This window comes from Trachemys scripta, chromosome 21 (assembly GCF_013100865.1).
Source record: "Trachemys scripta elegans isolate TJP31775 chromosome 21, CAS_Tse_1.0, whole genome shotgun sequence".
NCBI classification, from domain to species: domain Eukaryota; kingdom Metazoa; phylum Chordata; order Testudines; family Emydidae; genus Trachemys; species Trachemys scripta.
In genome coordinates this window covers 11,792,194-11,812,182 of record NC_048318.1, presented here as the reverse complement: position 1 = coordinate 11,812,182, position 19,989 = coordinate 11,792,194, and the positions used below count along the sequence as shown (strand labels likewise).

At 42.2% G+C, this 19,989-nt stretch overlaps 1 protein-coding gene across 3 annotated transcripts in view; it reads left to right on the top strand.

Annotated features, from left to right (window-relative positions):
- Positions 1-19,989, top strand: part of ARHGEF12 (Rho guanine nucleotide exchange factor 12) — a 93,963-nt gene that overhangs the window by 6,453 nt on the left and 67,521 nt on the right. The gene's annotated exons all lie outside the window — the stretch shown is intronic.

The window sequence follows — 19,989 nt, the reverse complement described above, 5'->3', positions numbered from 1 at the left end:
TCTCAAAGGTGCCACAGGACCCTCTGTTGCTTTTTACAGATTCAGACTAACACGGCTACCCCTCTGATAATTTGCACAGTGTTCATTTCATTTATTTTTTTCAACATTGTCCCTTAAATCTAGTACTCTCACAAGATAGATGTCATTGAAGCCTTCCTTCTTAGTTATAGGGTGGCCAGTTGCATACAGGCATCGGTGCAAGCTTTCTTGTGCTGTCCAGTATTGTCGCCATTTCATTTTGAGTATGAGGTGATAGTCTCTGTGCTTGCTTATTGTATTCTGCACTTTTATTGAAGCTGTCGGGATAGGGTGTCAGTTGTGATGTGTGCTGTTGGCTAGGGGATAGACAGGAACCACAATGTCTTTTGCTACAGAGACTGAAAGTGAAGCAAGCTTGATTTTCTAGTTTTAATAGAGCTGGGAACATCTATTGTGGTTATTTCGCTGGAGGCAGGAGTAGCATGCAATGTGTTAGCCAAAAATATAGAATTCTCTCTGTGAGTAACTCCTCTTGTGACATAAATGAATGCTGCTTAGGGAGGTCTGAATGGCTCTGGAACTGCGATGTGATGTAAAGCTTTCCCCTTCTAGATCTCTTTGCATCCAGCCCAGGTCTGCAGGAATCAGGGCCTGGAACACTGACCAGACCCCACTTAGCCAGAGGTAGAAAAAAAAGACTTTGAAGGATGATAGAGCTATCGTTAATGTCCAGAGACGCCCAGCCCATACCCGGCTGCTGTGATTCCTGCCAGGTGAAGTCCTTGGACCCTGCTAGGGGGCTCTGGCTTATAGTGTGGAATAAATTTGAAACTCCCCATGGCCTCTGGAAGACAGAGGAACTCTTTCACTTTTCCATCCCTATCTCATCTAGTCTAAAAAGATTCTTATGCTGCTCTTATCACTATAGTATTTGAGCGCCTTCCAGCAGTGCAGTGACATGACCTATCATGTATGGTTGATTCTCTCTCTTACAGTTCTCCCCTGGGGAGAGGATATGTGCAGTGGAGTGTTTTGTTTTGGGAAGGTGTGGATGGTTTTTTTTTTTTTTTTTTTAAATGTCCGCTCTCTTCTGACTGTGTTAGAGAAGGCAGGAAGCAGGAGTGTGCCTTGCACTTGGAGCAGAAGATGGTGAGGTTTGTGAGAGTCCTCAACGCTTGTGGGATTTCATTCTACAATGTCAGACCAGCCCCCGAGAAAGCTCTGTCTCCTGCACAGATGAACTTTACCCATGTGGTATAAAGTGCCATTGTGCCTGTGGAGTGGAGATGTTGACCATGAGCTTCATTCCAGAGCTTTACGCAGTCTTTTAGTTATGCTGGGCTCAAGCCATTGAGCACCTTGAAGGTAAGAACTAGACCTTGAACTTGAGTCCATATTCTGTCGGAAGCCAGTGGAGAAACTGATGGGCAGGTTTGATGTGCTTGCAATAGCTTAAGCTGCTAGGGAGGTGTGCTGCAGAATTCGTTACTAGCTGGAGTTTCCTAAGAACTGATGGCTTCATGCCCCTCTGTGTCCTAGTCTTCTGAATGCTTCAGGATGAGGGGTCCACAACTCTACTTCAGCCTTCTTTTTATGGGTCTTGCTATTCAGTGAGGAGCTTTGGTGTCTGTTTCTGCAGCTGCTCATAGCATTCCCAAGCAGAATCAGAGTGGATTTGACATGAGTCTGGACAGTTCCACTGCTATCCACAATGTTCGTAGTAGCATCATTTGAGCTATGACAGGTGTCCACGTCGCAAAAAACCAACCCTCCGAAACCATCAGCACAGTTGACACTAACCAGGCACTCTACTAACAGCATCAGGAGCAAGGCCATGGTTTACCTTGGTAATAGGGACTGATTTCCCCACTCGTACCTTAAGGTGTGGCTCTCGGGTTAGAGGGGAAATACATTGGCAGGGCTGTTTCAAGTACAAGTTTGGACTTCTGCTGCAGATGGTGTTGGTGCTCTGTGCATAAAAAGAAGCCTTCAGTCTCCAGGGCTGTCAAGTCGTTACCTTTCACCAGCACTAAATTCTTATTAATAAGGATTATACTGGTATATCCTCCTTGTGCTTCTAGATTCGGGAACATAATGCAGTTGACATATTGCATGGTGATATGTAACTTGCATTTGTTACGCTGATCATTTTCTCATCATCCGTGAGTTTCTCGTAGCAGCCTCCCATTAGTATTGCTAAAAATTCAGAAGCTTTACTCCCGGTTAAGGCCATGTAATACAGCCGTAGTGTAGACATGTCTACACTATGACTGTAGTGTCCTAGTGTAGACGCTAACTACTGTGACGGAGGGAGTTTTTCTGTCACTGTACGGATTTCACCTTCCACAAAAATGGTAGCTAGGTTGATGGAAGCTGCATCTGCACCAGGGCTTAGGTCGGCCTAGCTACGGTGCACTGGGGTATGAATATTTCACACCCCTGAGCACTGTTGTTGTGTTGACCTAACTTTTACATGTAGAGCAGGCCAAAGAACACCCTCCTCCCATTATCTATTTTGCAAGGTCTGGGTTTATGTATGTAAGAGGGGCCAATAAGAATTCAGAGAGACAAACCCTTTTTTCGAGCCAGGACAGCAATTCTGCATGTATTGTCACTCTACAATCCTGTCCTGGAAATAACCATTAGGCTTTAAAAACATATCAAATTTAAAATCTCACTTTAACAAAATTAAGGCCCTTAATTATTCCAAAGACTGAATGTAGATATTGTCTCCACGTAAAAATAGCGGCCTGACAATGAGGAGGAGAGGGAACGGATGCAAGGCTTTTTATAAGTAAAACAAGAAAGGGGTATAACGCATATAGAGATGTAATAAACAATGAAAAGGGGGAAGGCATAGAATGCAAAACAGGCCACCAAGAGCTACAGAAATCAAGCAACAGGCTTAGAACAGAAGAGCAAATAAAGAAAAAGGCAGGAAGAGACTGTTGGTTTGTTTTTTAATTTTGTGTTTGTGTTAAACAAAAAAAAATAAAATAAAACCATGTATATTTTTAAAACAAGCATGGCAGGAAAAGGCATTGTCCTCAGTTTACATTTAAATGTAAACACAATTATAACTAGTAAAACCAAAACAAATGGTATTAAACACAAACTGTGGAGTAAACAAAATGTGCGCCAAACATCCCCACTTCTGTCCCTTCCTTTTGCGCTGCATCCCTTTTCCCCGTCTGTGTTTTGTCTGTTTGGTCTGTAAGCCCATTTGGCAGGAACCTGGTCGTCTTGCATATCTGTGCAGCTCACCTAGCAATGTTTGACCCTATGGACATGATGTTGCTGCTTTTATTTGTTGGCAAACTCTTAGAATTTGTCCACTGAGCTATTTTGAGCTTTGCTTTTGGATCCTTTAACTTTTGGGTTCTTCCGTGTAAATTAGACTGAATTAAGAAAGTCACTCTCCAAAACTGAGACCGCAAATGACCAGTGTTGTCCACGGGGCTGAGTATCCAAGCTGGAAAAGGCATTGATTTATTGCAGGTGGGCTCCCACACATTAGCGACAGTTCAAGTTCTAATCTAGTTCTGGGTAATCTCATCAATCAGGGTCATTATTGTGTTTGTCAGTTACGTGTTGTCAAGTGTCCTGCTGAAGTGTTGCTGTGTCTGTCAGAAACACAGTGTCCACTGTGTGAACCTATGGATTGCAACAGGACGTGCTGATTTGTAGAGGCTCAAAGTGCATCTCCCATTTGTTTAAACAACTCAGCAAAATTATGGCATTTATGGTCTGAACTCACTGGTGATGTAGAAGATGTGGCATGAAGTGGGAGGTGTGAATTAACCAAAAGGGCCTGCCTTGGTGCAGATAATGAGGCTGCAGGGTTTGTGCTAGCTGCCAAAGGGAGAATCCCAGGACAATGGAGTGTCTAGCCCAGCTTATACCCACATGAACAAGGTGTAGTTTTGCTGGGGCTGGACATTTGAGTTGGTTCAATCCGCTTCTGAGCTCTTCAAGTGTGTGCTTCAGACTTTAAGAAATAGATGGGGGAAATTTGACTCTTCTTATCTAAGTAATGTTTCTCTTTAAAGCTGTGTGCACCAGTCCAGCTAACACAGTTCCTGTTTATCTATGAAACTGATCTGAAGTTCGTCTGTAGGCGCTGAGTCCTGGTTCGTGGTATTGCAGGCAGTTGCATGCCAGAGCACTTGGGTGACTTCCCAGTGTAGAGAGACAGAAGCCTGTAGCCTATGAGGAGTTAAGTATGCTTTCATGGAATTTTGAACAATTCCATAGTTGCTGGCAGGAGGTTGGAAGGCATGAACTGACCTAAGACAGTGTTTTCCAGCCTGGAGGGAGGTGGCCAGATCTCACTGAGGGAGCACTAGACCCATTCAGGAGGGGCACAGTGCAAAGTAAGGTGCAGGATCTTCAATCCGGCAGAGCACCTACCTGCATGCATATGCTGCAACCTGCTGGTCCATATAAAGTGTCAGGTGGCTCCTTTCAAGTCTTCTCTTCCTGCTGTGATTGTGCTCCCTAATGTAGCTGGTTGGCAACTGCTCCTGCATGTTCTGGGATGAAGGCTCAGACCAAGTGTCCTTTCTCTGCACTCCTGCAGTGCAGAGGCACCAATACATGTCCTATCCCATGCCCAGCAACACATAACCTTCTGATGAAGGGGGAAGGAAATAGAAGCTACCAGAGATGGGGAAAGGAGAAGAGTTGGCAAAAAAAAAAAAAATTAAAGAGCAAAAGAAGAACAAGAAAAAGATAATGAAAACCGATAGAAGATGAGTGAGAGAAAACTTGAACAGGAAGCAACCATAGGATATAGGAGAGGCCGCCCTTATGCCATTCCCAACAGCAGGCCCTAACTAAAAAGGGTGAGAACCAGTGATCTAAGGTAAGAGAATTTGCTGGAGCATGACATTCCTTTCAGGTTCATAACATTCAGTTGTGTTTTTCAGCAACACCATGGAAGTGTATAGATGCCTGTTTGAAATGTGGGGGTAGATATTCATGCCCAGAGGGGCTGCATGGTGGTGTTGAGAACCATCAGTCCCTTCTGGCAGTAGTTGTTTTTTGTTTTTCCGTTTGCCCTGGCTTAAACGGATGCACTAGTGCATGGGGACACTTGGGCATTGTTGATATTAAATACTTTCCTGTGTCATACATTGGTTTTCAAGGTCAGTCCTTTTGGTAGCATGGTTCTGGCTGGCCTGTGTAGACGGGAAAACTTGTTGGAAATTTTTGTTGACTCCAGAGACCAAATTCACCAATGGCTTCTTTAGGATTTACACTCACTTATACCAGGGCTGAATTGTTGATTAACTCAAAACATTTTCAGCCATTCTTTCCCCCATCCCCCCTTCTGCTCCAGGCTGACAGCCATGTTACCGGGAATTTTTCTGTATAGATGGGGACCTTAATGGCTGCTTTCTGGAAGAAAAGTGGTGAGGGAAGGGTATGTTTCACTGGAAACTGAAGGAGGTGTATGGAGGAACCAGTGTGATGTGAATTCATTAAGGTCAACAGGACAATGAGAGAGCTGATCTGTGAGAATCAGAGCATTCTGTATCCCAAAGATAAGAATTATAGAAATCCTGTACTGGTGATCTGTAACTCTCACATTGGTGATCTGCCCCTGCAATCTGCTGAGAAACACAGGAATGATAGGTTGTGGTTTGCCCTGTGTAGTCGCTGTGGTTTCTGCAGCGGAAGTGGTTCTTGTGGGCGATGATCTGATCTTAGAGATTGTTGGTAGTATGTGTACTATCATTTCACTTCCATTTTTGTTGGCTGGTGGAATAAGGTGCCCTTGGGATGCTGCTGAAAGAGCCTGTTATAGTCTTAGCTATTTATAATTAGGTTTTCTTTAATTCTGTCACTCCATGCTGCAATGAAGGTGTCAAAGTGCACAGAGACTTGATGAAGTTAACAACACTGTCAGAGGCTTCTTCTTTACCACTGAGCTTCAGACCTCTTTGTAGTGGGAGGCAGCATTCCTGTAGTAGTTAGGACATGGGGATAGGGGCCACAATACCTAGTTTCTGTTCCCAGTTCTAACCTTGATTTGCTGTGTGATAAAGGCTGCTTCACCTTTCGGTTCCTCAGTACCGCATTTCAAAATGGGGATAAGCTTGTACCCCACAGGATAACGTCAAGTGCTTTGAGCTCCTCTGAATGATGTGATAGATGTGCGTGTAGTTATTAGTTAATCCCTGTGTAAATTCTTTGCTCAGGTGGGTTAAATCTATATGTTGGATTTTCAGGAAGATGTCAGCCCACTGTAAGTGGTTGGTTCACCCAGTAACTTCCTTAACTTCTGACTTGAGAAAGCAAGCATGCCAGTCTGTCCTTCAAAATATGGAAGGTTGAATTTTAAAATCAGCGTGATCATTTGTAAATGGTAAGACTGTTTGCTTTAGCCATTCACCAATGTTGTTGCAGCTATGCATGTTATATGACACATCTTTAGCTCTGTCTCTCTCTTTTTCCAGTAGACTTTATCATTGGGTTTTGGGCTCAGTGAAGGTATATTAATAATACTTAGATTTTTATCTAGGGCTGTTTACACAAGGCAATCAATCCCATTTTATAGCAAGAAACGGACTGGGCATGGAATAGAAGCCAGGAGTCCTGACTCCCAGTCCTTCTGTTCTAAGCACTAAACACTTCCTCCCTGGGAGTCTGAAATGCGCTTTGCAATTGGCTACAACTACTCTTGCAATTGTGGGTTGTAGTAATACTGGCAGGCAGGTGCCAAGAGAAGAGGGAATAGTTAGTGTTCTGATTAGTGTTTATTTTGACAGTCCGCCTCCTTCAGAAAGACTCTTCCTATCTGCTTCTCCCAGCAGTGTTGCAGTGTTCCTAGGTCATTGCTGAAGCAGAAGCAGGCAGTTAAGCTGGGGGTGGTGGTGGTGGAAATAACCTCGCAACAGGTCTGTGGTGCAGGCAGTTCTCAATTCTCAGTGATCTTGTTGTCTGGAATTCAGCCAGTTGAAAGGAATCCCATTTTTGTCATTAATTGCTCCACGGCTGCTGGGAGGCTGTTTTTGTCAAGGCTGCTTATTTATTCCACTGACAAGAACGTCACAGTGCTTGTGAAGCACTTTTAAGTTCCTGCTCCACCTATCGCTGTTTGTGTTATGAGGAAACCACTCCTTCAGATCTACCCTGTGCTTCCTGAGATATTAAACATTAGGAGTCTCTGGATCAGCTGTAGAGGAATTGCAGAGGATCACCCCCATTGACTTAAAACCCCAGCCTCTCTCTCTCTGCTGAAGCTTCTGGTGGACGGTGGAAAAATTTTCCAGTAACAAGTTGGGCTTTTTTATTTTAAAGCTCTCTTCTGGAACACTGTGTGGTGTGTGGGTTTTTTGTTGTTGTTTTTGTATTTTTTTAAACAAAAGCATAATTTCAAATCAAAATTGAGGTCAACCCCAATACAACCATCTATGAAGTGGGCAAGGAGGGAAATAATGGCGAAGGAACAGGCAATTAAGGAAGTAAATATAGTAACAGAGGTACAGTGAAGTCTTGCAACGAGCGTTGAAGAGAGCCACAATGGAACTCTGGTGGACATCTTCAGCCAAGGCGTTCTGTATTCAGGGACCTCATCTATGGAAGTCCCTATCCCTAAATTGATCGAAGCAGGACTTTGGAATGGAGAGCAGAAACCATTTGGTCAATCTCAGTTTGCCTTGGAGGTAGATAGAAGAGGAGGTTAGATAATGCAGTGATAAACTCTGTACAGATGTCTGTACATATGAAGGGCTTGCTCAAATAACTGGGGCCTACAGTGGTAGCAGTGTGTTCTGTGGATTTCTTTAAATTCTGTAGTAACCATTTAGAGGTATGTCGTCATTCTCCTTCATTCTTCCCTGGTCTCTGTCCTTTCCCCAGCTGTGTGTGCAGAATTTCAGTGACTATGTGAATCTGGTACAGCAGTAACATAAATCTGGGGGCTGTCCTCTTCCAGTGATGAGGAGACTCCAGCCACCACCACCACGGACACAGGATCTGTTTCTCGATGACAGTCAGCTCAGTTCAGAGGAATGATAATGTGCAGAAACAAACTCCCACTGGCAAATTAATTTCATCTTCTAAGGCTGCCCTCCCCTCGCCCTTCTCTTCCATTAGGTTTGGAGATACTTGCTTTAGATTAAAGCACTTTTACTTAATAACCAAGTGGCTCTAACTTCCATACTGCCGTTAGAATAAATAATTTAATCAGACTATTTCAGAAGTCTGAGCAGGAAATACAGTAGGGAAATTGCCCTAATGCAGGCTATTCATAAATTAATTAAGATAAATGTTTCCTTTCTTCCTTGTCAATACATTAGCGGCTGATTTTCTGACCTGTGTTTGATAGCCTGTATGTGGAAATCTGGATTGTCTCAATAACCTATGAAGAATGTGTTCAGCTGTTCGCACATTACTGTGGAACACAACGTTCTTCATCCTTTGAAGAGGTTTGATTGTGAGCAACTTCCCCTGGTTGTATAATATGTACGTTTGGCGCCAGGGCAGAGTGGGAATTAGAGAGAGGTTTATTTGCTGGCATTTGAATAATGCAGCCATATAGTGTTTGGAGAGTTGCGACTTCTAGCAAATATACAGGTGTCTGAGACCTATGACCAGTGTCCTTGAGAGCATTTCAGCAGATAAGCTGGGTTTGTGTCCTGGCATGACACAGGATGCAATCACAAATCTAAAGTTAACATTGAAGTATACAGATAATCTCTTGTAGTTAACAATATAAACTTAATTATCAAATACTAGCTGACAGATGATCTCAGTTATTGGTCTAAACTTGGCTCAGTGATTGAGGTTTGAGGACAGCTCCTCCCAAGTTTAAAATAGGAAAAACTTGCAAAGGGGAGGGGGGAATGCAATTCTCTGCTAGTGAGCAAAGATTAAAAATACAGATGAATCATCTATCAGGAACTATTAAAATAGGGGCTTGTCTACACAGGGAAATTTACCAGTATAATTATACTGGTATAATTCCCTGTGTACACTTTTTTTTTTTTTTTTGTAATAAGCTTGTCCACACAGGTGTGTATACCAGTATAATTATAGAGGTAGCATAGTAAAAATATGCTAGTAAATTTCCCCATGTAGACAAGCCCTAACACCTCGTCCCTCCCCCCCTGCTTTTTTCCTGACTGCTTGCCATGGCATCATTTCTGTGCTAGAGACATGTTAATCTTTCCCACTGCTGTAGCAGGGGGGACTGGAGAGCCCTGGAAAAGACTATTCATTGGCTTGGGACAAAGAGGGAATTGTCAGTGCAGAAAAAAATTGTAATCCTTGCAGCATCAGGAGTGATAAAACAATTAAATTAGTTCTTGGGCATCTATCGCCTGATCCCAGTGTCTCCAGACAATATAGGAACCCGAAATGTCAGCACTGGTGTTTGGTTCTTGTTGCATCCTGGGGGTAAGCAGGTGAATGCGGCCGCTCGTGCCCTGGGGGATGGATCTTTGCGTTTTCAGCGGCTGGGAGTACGAATACAGATATTGCTGCCTTGGGGTGTCAATCTCGCTGCATTCTGAAGTTGGAAGTGTGACTCTACGCTTTAGTGACCTAAGCGGTAGATTGTAATGACAGTAGGGAAAATACTTAATCTTGCTTATGGAGTCAAAATTCTGGTGCCTCTACAGTTCTCCTGTATTGATTTATACTGTGGGGTGGAGACTGAGATAGGAGAGATTTCATAATAGGTTGAGAAAATCCTTTAAAAATCTTATTAGAACAAGGATCCAAGATTTTTTCTTTCTGATCATTGGCCCATAACTAGTGTTTGGACAAGTTTATTTGCTTTGAAAGCATTTGTATTTGTCTGCTGAAGAGCTTCTAACGCTGGCTGGCGCTGTAGCGAGGTTCTGGATCTTGTTTGTCTGTCTTCCTATCCTCTCTTTATTTCTGACGAGATTTTTGCTGCTATTGGATAACTTGCTCTGGATGAGGGGATGTTACCATTGGGGTAACTGGGCATTTCAGCGTTTATTTCTGTCTCTGATTGTTTCATGAGATAGCGATCTATAAAATGGTTACTAGTTCCTTTAGTTTAGCATGCTGCTTCAGCAGTGGTCTCAGCTTGAATTTAGCAAGTACCCATCCTTGATCTGGTATAATTTTCTATTCCTAGAACAGCTGGTTGGTCTTCCTTGTAGCAGTCTTGCTGGAAACTATCAAACATGGAAAACAGGGTAAACAGAAATTTGCATACTAGATGGTTTTAAAATATTTAATACCTCTGAAATTGGTCAAGATAAAAGATCAAGGAAGGAAATGTGACCTTTTTAAATGGAGCCCTGCATATACCACGGTCCTGCATCAGAAGCCAGCCCAGGCAAGTGAAAGCTGCAATTGAGTTAGAGCTGTCATGCTGGAGAGAAATCCTTTGCTTTGTGCTTCTAGGAGCTTTGTGTTTTCTGTTGGTTTGTCACTGACTTTGTATAATTTTTCAGCTCCTTTCTTTTCATGGACTAATAAACTTCCATTATTTGTACTAAAACTTGAAGATATTATCGTTGTTCTTAGGAAATCCCCATAGAGGTGCCCTAAAGCAGCCCGCTGTGTGACTCGGAACTTGAGAGGTTAGAGGCTAGTACTCTTGGGCACTTCCCCAATTCCCTCAGATCAGCAGATTCTGTTTAATATCTATTAGTAGTAAGTTTTAAGCACAGTTATTGTTAGTACAGTTTCAGCCACAGCATGGACACAGCTTCAAGGTTTCCACTACATGAAAGGAAATGTCTTAGCACTGCAGGTTTTGTTCAGAGTTAACACAGCCATGCATAAGAAAGAGACAGCTGTAGCTCCGTGTTGTAATGATTGGCTCTGTAGACGGTCTTGCCAGTCTAATCCTAACTTGGCTGATATGTGCTTGTCTCGAAGGAGCCCAGAAAGTGGGTTTTACTGAGTAGAGCTAGTGGGTTTGCCTGGTGAATCACTCGGTGAGGTGAATGATAAATAGGGTCCTTTTGTGAGCGCTCAGCTCAGATGTGCTTTCTTTTTTTTTCTCTCTCTCTCGCTCCCCCCCCCCCCCCCCCCCCAGCCCTGTTTCCAACTTCTCTGACCTTTGGGTTCTTACTTAGTTCCCTTGAGAAGTTGTCTTAATTTTTAGTTGTGTAGCACTTCTCCTGCATCCGGTTGCTCTTCTCTCATTGCCTCTTTGGCCGTTTGGTAACTTGAGATGAACTGTGTTCTACAGGCACGCTCCTCCATTGCATGTGTTGAATTGTGACGCTGGGCCCTCATCGAAACACCTGGGCACTCTAGAGCCCTCCTAGAGGGGCCTCATTCCACACTGAGACCCTAAATACTGTCTAGACTCCTCTCCTGTATCTGAAACCTGGAGACTTCTACATCTTTCCCCATACTCCACTGCCTATCTCTAGCATACAACTGAGGCATCCTTTTGTTTTTCTTCCCTCAGTCTGAACATTCTGAGAGTTTATTTTCTGTATCCATAGGCTACAGCACTGGTCTTCTCCTAGTGTCCTTGCTAGATTACAGTATTGATTTAAGACAATGTGGGGAGTGATTATAGCACTGGACTGAGAATCTGGATTCTGTTCCCACTTTAGCCACTAACTTGCACTATGATGTTGGGCAAGTTGCTTCCCCTTTCTGGACCTCGGTTTCCCAATCTGGGAAGTGGAACTAGAAACTTGCCTTTTAGAAATTGTTTGAGGTTCTTTGATGAAAGGCCATATAAGCGCTCAATAGTCGCATCTTAACATTCTGCTTCTACCTGACCCGCTCTAGAAACGGTCTACTGTAAACTTGCAGAAGTTTGTTAGGAGGAGGCCTCTGTCTTGAACTTCCTCAGACTGATTGACTTAAGTACCACGTCATGCAACAAGTTTCAAATCCCTAAATAGAATATTTGACTGTCATTTGTTTGTTTAGCAAGGCATTTATTGCTGTCATTAAAAAGTATGGCAAAAGTGGCAGAGCTGCAGTGCTTTAGAGCCCAAAAATGTTTGCTTTCTCCGTAGTGTGGATTATGGGATGCTGCAGTGGGGTGCAGCTATCTTAAAGGAAGTGATACCCTCTTTGGGGCAGGGGGAAGGCATGGCACAGAGGACACATTAGCTCCACATTTCACACTCTATGCTTAAAATGTGCACAGCTTTACAAGTGGCATGAAGGAAGTGACTTGAAGGTAATGGAACAAGTGTGTTGGATGTTAGCTGCAATGGTGGCAGCCTTTGTGTCTTTGTGGTCAGAAGCCATCTTTTTGGAGGAGTACTAGTTGCAGTGCTGTGAGGTGGGAGGGACAAAGGCATATAGTACACATCAAGGAAAACTAAGGCTATGAGTTACAAACAGCAGTGGCACAGGGAAAAAGGTGGTTGTACTGTATGTGTCTTGTAATGGAAAAATACAGTTTTGAATGCAGTATGCAGACTTCTTTTGATTAAAAGCTCTATTGCATCTTATGTAACACGGCGTGTGTGGAAAAATAATGAAAATTTAGTGAACCAAGCACTCTTCTATACTGTCTGATAACCCAACGGTATTTAACAAAAAGGAGTGGGAATCAGTCTCTAATATTTACTGAGGATACTCATCAGTAGCATTTTGAATGTAGAGTCATTATTCCCTTTCTTCATAGTTAAAAGCACACGAGCTCTCAGGTATGTTAGAAAGATCGACTTGGTCTTGTGGACTATGTGAAGTTGCTTAGCATCCTGCTGAGAGAGGGTGTGGTTTTTTTTTTTTTTTTTTTTTTTTTTTGTAGCTGACATTTATAGTATATCAAACTGCAGCCTGTGTTAGTTACTGATTTTTTTTTTAAAGTATGCAAAACCAGCTTTATTTGAGGCCATTTACGATTGTCAATCACTTGCACCCAAATAGTCAATATAAATGACAGTGATTTGTTGGCCATTGATGCAAGAATTGCTATTAATAGGCCAGCTTTTCTCACCCTGAGTAGAGCCACAGTGCATTATATAATACAACAAAGACCTGGATTAATATCTGTGATCTTATAAATTTTATTCCATTCCTACTGTGATAAGGAAATACAGGTGTCTAATTCCCACATCACATGTGATATAACTAAAGGAGAGGAGCCATAAAAGTAAATGTTTTATACATTAATGAGACTACCATGCAATAACATTCTAGTCTTAAGGCTTTTTATAGACTTAAAAAAAAATGATTTCCTATCCTTCCATAATTTTTAAACAATTCTATTTACTTGTAGGTTTTTCTTCATCACAGCCACTTTGAACTTTTCAGTCTTCCACATCTGTAACTTGAATTTTTATTTCTTAAGAAATTGCTGACTACTTGAATACTGGTATCTCTACCAGCACATGCTGTGATAACCTGCAAGCTTTGTGTCATTTTAAAGCTCTGAATGAGCTTTAATGATACAAGTTTAAGCTGCAGTCCCAAGTGGTGGTAGAGAATATGGGAGTTAGATGGGATTTTGCAAAAAATATTGTTACTATGGCAATCTTGGAATCTTAATCATTTATTCAGCTGGAGATTTTCTAACAGACACAACATTTTAAAATCAAATACTTGACTCTGTTTCAGCCCTAGTTCAGTATCTCACTACTGAGCAAATTAGTGCTGTTACCTTCTCTCCATTCTTTTTAAACGAGCTGATCATGATAATTATCTAGTGGTGGTGACTTGTTACCAAATAGAGTTCTGTTGTTGGCAGCCCTGATAGATTCATAGACTTTTTTTTTTTTTTTTTTTTTTTTTTTTTTAAGGCCAGAGCGGACCATTAGATAATCTACACTGACATCCTGTATATCCAAAGCCATGAAATTTCATCCGGTTACCCCTATATTTAGCCCGATAACTTGTCTTTGACTGAAATGTAACTTGTGTTTACCTAAAGCAGATCTTCCAGAAAGTCATCCAGTTTCAATCTGAAGACACTGAGATGGTGAATCCACCACTTCCTTTGGTAATTTGTTCTTGTGGTTCATCTCCCTCAATGTTATAAATTAGTGACTTGTTTCTAACTTAAATTTGTCTGGCTTCACCTTCCAGCCGTTGGTTCTTGTTCTGTCTTTCTGGGCTAGATTAAAGAGCCCTTGTACCCAATATTTTCTCCCTATGAAGGTCCTTGTACAATGTAATCAAGTCACTTCTCAGTTGTCTTTTTGATCAACTAAACAGATTGAACTCTGTAAGTATCTCACGGCAAGTCCTCAAATATTATTTTGGGGGTATTTTCTGCATGCTCTCAATTTTTTTCAAAGTCCTTTTTAATCTCTGGACACAGCTGTGACTGAACTTTTATGTTCCTTCAGTACTGGCCTGATTCTGGGATGTGTGCTGAGCCCTCTCCAGTGGCATGGAAGCTGAAGACACTCAGTACCATGCAGACTCAAGCCTTATGGGCTGTAACGTTGGTAGAAATCCAGCAGAAAGTAGTAAAAGGCAAGCTAGAGGCATGAGTGATCAGAACTGGAACTCCCCTGCAGCTTTTTGCTCAGATGTGAAGTCCATTCCTTGGGGACCTCTCCACATCCGCTGTGTGGAGCTCTGGGAAGCTGCTCTTTTCCCATGCTTGGCTCCTTATTGGGGTAAAGGTCTGTGAATTCTGCATAAATATTTACCATATCCCATCCTAACCAGCAGAGAGCTGCTAACGCTGTTTCTTAGGAAAACAGGCAGAGTTCTGCTTGTTGTTTGCAGGGTTCATGTCTCGTGTGCCTGAGCAGGAAAGCATCTCATCATCAGTAAAGGCTGTGACAGGAGAAACGAAGGCCAATATGAAAGTTATTGGATGTAGAATAACATACAAAGAGAGGGGTGATCTATGGAAAATGGGTACTGAGCCACAGATACCACTGACCCCATTCTTTAGAAATACATAAACAACTGCCAGAAAGATTTAAAAAAAAAAAAAAAAAAAAGGAAAATAGAATTTGGCTAACCTATAAGGCTTATAAGCAACATCTACTTTGGAGTTTAGGGGGGAGTGTTCCTTATTTTTGAGAGCAGCATCCCTTTCCTCTCATTCATTCTTTCTTTCCTTTCCCTCCCTTCCTCAGGGGTCTAGAAACCATTAGATTGTAGAGAACAACGCTGCAGAGTTTTCGGACATGGACTAAATGATCTAATAAATCACAGCCATCGCTAATTTCTCTTATCACCTAGCTGCACTGAACCTCTTTGCTCCATGGCATCATGGGCTGCTGAATCAGATTTTTGCATGATTGAGAGGTTTAATTTGGCCCAGAGGGCACCAGTGGATGGAGCTATTGGGGAGTAGGGTTGTTGGATAAGGCAAGGGGTGTGTGAATGTTCATTCTTGGATCACCTCATTTTACACCATATCCTGGCATCTTCCTTAATCCCCCGAAGCAGCAATAAAACACGAAAAGAACACTCTGGGCTTCTTTTATTCCCCCGAAAGTTTTTAATCACTTTATTTTGTGATGAAAGCTAATATATTGTTATAAATCAAAAGTTGTGGTTAATTCTTGCCAATGTCAGCCAGAAGTAAAGCTGTCAGCTACTCCCTACCCCTAAAATGAATATAACCGATCACAATAAAAATCAAGCCGGGTAATGCTGACTTTCCCCATTAAATCTCCGATTTTTTGCCCTTTTTCCCCCCCAGTGAGTATATAGGGGAACCTCACATGTCCTGAAAGTTGTCAAATTTGGGCTGTTTCAGATGGGATGGGAACTAGGTTCCAAAAATTGTCCAGTGTATTGTAGCTTTAGGTAGCAACATGGTTCTGGTAATCTAGTACTTCAGAATGTGTTGAACACACTTGGTTGGATTCTTACTTACGCGAAGGCTCTTTACTCTGCTCTGGAAGGGTAAAATAAGCCTTTGTGTCAATGAGAATCGGGCACGTTGTATTTTGAGTTCAAGAATTGCATGTGTCATCTCTCTTTTAATCCAGTGTCTTCCTCTCTCTTGTAATAACCCTCCAAGATGCTGTCACTCTATCCTGTGCTCAAATCCCCTGAAAGCTTCTATCTCCTCCCATGATAGACCCTTTCCTGGGTGCTTGTGTTACTTGCCACTTTTCCTGAACTTCATCTAACTTTTTCAAATAAGGAGGTATTTTGGGGGGTTTCAGTTTTGATGGACTACAGATTACGCTGTGTAGTTTTGAAGCATTTAGGGTTCATGGTTCAGACTGAAAAGACAATTCAATATTTTCCTGTGGCCTGGTACCATCACAGGCTTTTTGATTTGTGGGGCCTGAAAATGTAACCACTGAATTATAGTAATAATCGATTGGAATAAGATCTGCTTATTGACCCTTACACTAATGATGTAAAATTAAATATTTTACATAATGATTTTTTTAAAAAAGAAAGATTCCCCTGTGTGAATGGGCAAGTAGAGCTTTGCAAGGTTGTAATAATACTTCCCAGTGTTGCACTTTTTGTAGGATTGTAAACACATTTTGAACCTCAAATAACCCTCAGATGTACATATCCCCATTTTAAAGCTAGGCAAACAGAGGTGCACAGATGTGAAATGATTTGGTCAAAGTTGTACTGACTGGAATAGATCTTGAGTTCTGACTTGTTGTTTTAGGCTCTAACTGCTAGACCACATTGCTTCTACTACTGTAGGCTGTGACTGTTTCCACAGGATAACTCTTTGGTGAAGTCAAAGATGTTGAATATTAGGATCAATGTTTGAAGAGAGTATTTTTGGTAAATTCGTTCTTATTGTGGTGTTACTATTACTGCATAGATTTTATCCAAATGTCAGTGGGCGTGGCGGAGGGAGTGAGGAGATTTAGGAATTCTTGACTTTAAAACAAACAATCAGTGTTAAAAATAGCCTGTCTTTTGACACCTTGCTCCAGTTCTGAAGGGAAGGGTGGCTCTCTGGCACACGTGATGCATGAATAAAGTAGATGTGCAGGCTCTGCTTTGGGATTAAAAGTTTTTGTTTGGTTGTTTTTTCTCATTTCATTATATCTTGGGACACTTGTGTTTTGAAGAGCACAGGTTAAACATTACTGGCTGTTTCATTTCTGCTCTCTAGGGTAGACTGGGATTGTGTGCAATGAGGTGCTGGCCAGTGAATTTCTGAGCATCTGGCCACCTTTTGTGTTTTCCCTGTTAGAGCTGGAGTCTTTTTTGTTTTTGTGAAATCTCTCAAAAATGAGACACACACGTGTCTCCAAGCTGAAGACCACGCTAAGTACAGCCACTAATCTTTAGAAAATTATAATGAAAACCACAGGAAAAAAATCTAGAAGCATGGAAAATGCATTCCCTGGGAATGTATGGGTGGGAATTTTTTGCATATTTAGAGCTGTGGAACAGATAGATTTAGAGGTAGGAGTGGATTCTTTTGGCTCTGTGCCTCCTACATTAATTCCTTCTGTAGCCATGATGAGATCATGGTTTTGTCAGACTGTAATTGGTCAGTGCAATTTGGTATTGACACAAACTGGGCTGAGGAGCACTGAAGTTGTGGTGAATGGGCCTTTTGATATTTGTGTGTGTGTGTGTGAGAAGTTGCTCACCACTTTTTCTAGCCAGTTCCATCTTTTTGACAACCACAGTGACACGGGAAATATGTGGAGTTGAGTTAGGAACAGCATTCAGAGCAAACGATCATAACCTCTTTAGTGACATTAGACGGTTTCAAGGGAAAGGCTTTAAATGAGTGTTTCCCTTTCCTTGTCTCCTCTTGCTGTCTGCAGTGGCATAGATGCTTGTTAATGGAGCGCTGGCCATCACATTGCCTGTGGCATGGTTAGAGCCCTGGGAAGATTTACATTAATCAAACACAAACAGACAGTGTAGCGTGAAGAAATTTCTATCCTGCTAGCGCTGCTCGGGAACCTAATTAGGTTATTGGGGCAGAAAAAGAAAACAACCCCTCCATCCCACTGCTACTTTCTTTCCCTAGGGCTGAGCCAGTCATCTAGCCAAAGGGGCAGCGAGCTTGCTGCCCTCTGTGTTGACCTGCTGATCTCTCGTTCCAGAAAAGAGAGAGAGACACGATTTTATTCCCCTCCTTCTCTTGAAAACAATAGGGAAGGTCCATTCTTCCAAGAAGAATTCTGTGCTTTCAGGTATCATTGTGGGTGGGTGCCTTTTAAATATGTCTGTAAACAAAATAAATCATGTGATATGCATGTGGGGGGAAGGCAGAGCTGTGTGTGATAAGACCCCCGTAGCCCTATTTGAGCATCTTGTACAAGTGCATCATTTCATATTTAAGTTACCAGGCTCAGTAGAGTGATCTGACACTTCCTTTTTTAATATCCCTCTTGGTCCCAGGATATTTGGACATGCAGAGTTTTAAACCCCAGCTCTCCTCCTTTGCTGCCCTGCTGCATGCATTCTCCCAGAGAAGAGTACGTGGATGCTGTTCTCCGCCTGTCCATTAGTAGCGCAGTGTTGGGTCTCTGTTGATGATGGTTGGGAGGAGATGGGAGAGAAGAGGTGGAGTTTATTCCCATCCCTCAGATGGTCAGTAAAACAATCAAATGCCTTTCCAAGAAAAAAGCATTTAAAAAGAGAAGGCAAAAACGAGGGGTAGCTTGTGCTCTTTGGAGAGGAGTTGGGCCTGATATTCTACTCCGTGGTAATGAGCCTTTCGAGATCTCCCTTGTCTGCTGTTTTGTCCTGTGATCCAGGTAATGTCTGGAAGCCTTTGTTCCCTCTCTCTGTTATGTGAATATGGTGAGAGACTAGAAAATAGCATGTCTGAGTGCCGGGGGCAGGGGGAAAAGGAATGTTCCCGTAATATTGATGAGAATTAACTGTGCATGGAAATAACCCTTTCCCCTTTGTTGTGATCCTGCAGTTGCTCTTTTTTTGTGTTGTATTTTAGTTTACCATTTAAATACACTAATTTTGAAAATGCACGCCTGCTTGAGAACAAAGGGTTTGACAGCTAGAAAAGAGGTCTTGGAAAAAATGTAGGCAGCACTCCTCAATGCTGAACTGCTTGCATCCCTTTATGCATGCTAGCAGCATCCTCCTTACCAGCATTTGTGATCTACCTGAAGTGAGATTGGATAATCTGATGCTTTGGGAGAGCGGTGATGAATTACTTCCCACTCAGTGCATGCGAAACCATTTTAGAGGAGATGATGATGTTTTAAATATTTTCCTATAATATTTCCATTTTTGTGTTTATAATCGGGTCTGGTTTTATTGAAAACAAAAGCAGCAATGGAAGAGAGCTGAGCTGACTGTTCAGGGCAGTGCTGCTGGTACAGAATTCATACAGCATTAATCTGAATAATTTTACCATTTATTCAGTGTGTAATGTCAACACCATGATGTGTATGAAGACACTACTGTCTTGCTTTGTGATGGCGTTGGGAGGTTCATTGCATCCATTTGAGCATATCTATTAATGTATGGATGTTGGGATTAGACGTGAAGGGTGAAGATGGTGTGAAAAACACATCACTGCGTTTCCTTTGATGGACTATGCTATAAAAGAGGCACTCGGCTTCTGTCCAGAAAGGGAACTTCCTAGAAAGGCAATGTTTTAGGTGGCCCTGGCATGAAGAGGCAGCTCTGAGAAGTACTGGGACATGATCCTGAATGTTGTTGCAAGCTCTGCTCTCTCACTGAAGTCAGTGAGAGTTGAGAGTACTTACCACTGCACTGGGCCTTTAATAAGGATTAAGTGCTGAGGACTAATGTATTCTGCCAAGCTTGAATTGAAACTTGAAGCAGACACTGCGATTTTTAAATGGTTTGATTATCTCCATCCTGCTGACACGAGACTTGAGGAATGTAACTGCTCCCACCTCTCAACAGCTGGTATATTTCTCAGGAATAAGGCTTTCCTTTAAGATGGCTTCACAGGAGAATTTGGGGTGGAGGGGAGGGAATATTCATATAAAAATGTCCTAAGAAGTATAATGGTTATACCTCTGGTGATACGTTGTTGTCACATGCTTTCTGAGCATCCCAAAGGATGTTACTATAACCTCATGGCTTTATTATTGAACTAGACTGGTTTCTCTATTTTCCCCCTTCCCAACTCACAATCGAAGACACTGGACTTGATCCTGCAGTGAAGCCAGAACCTGTGTTTGA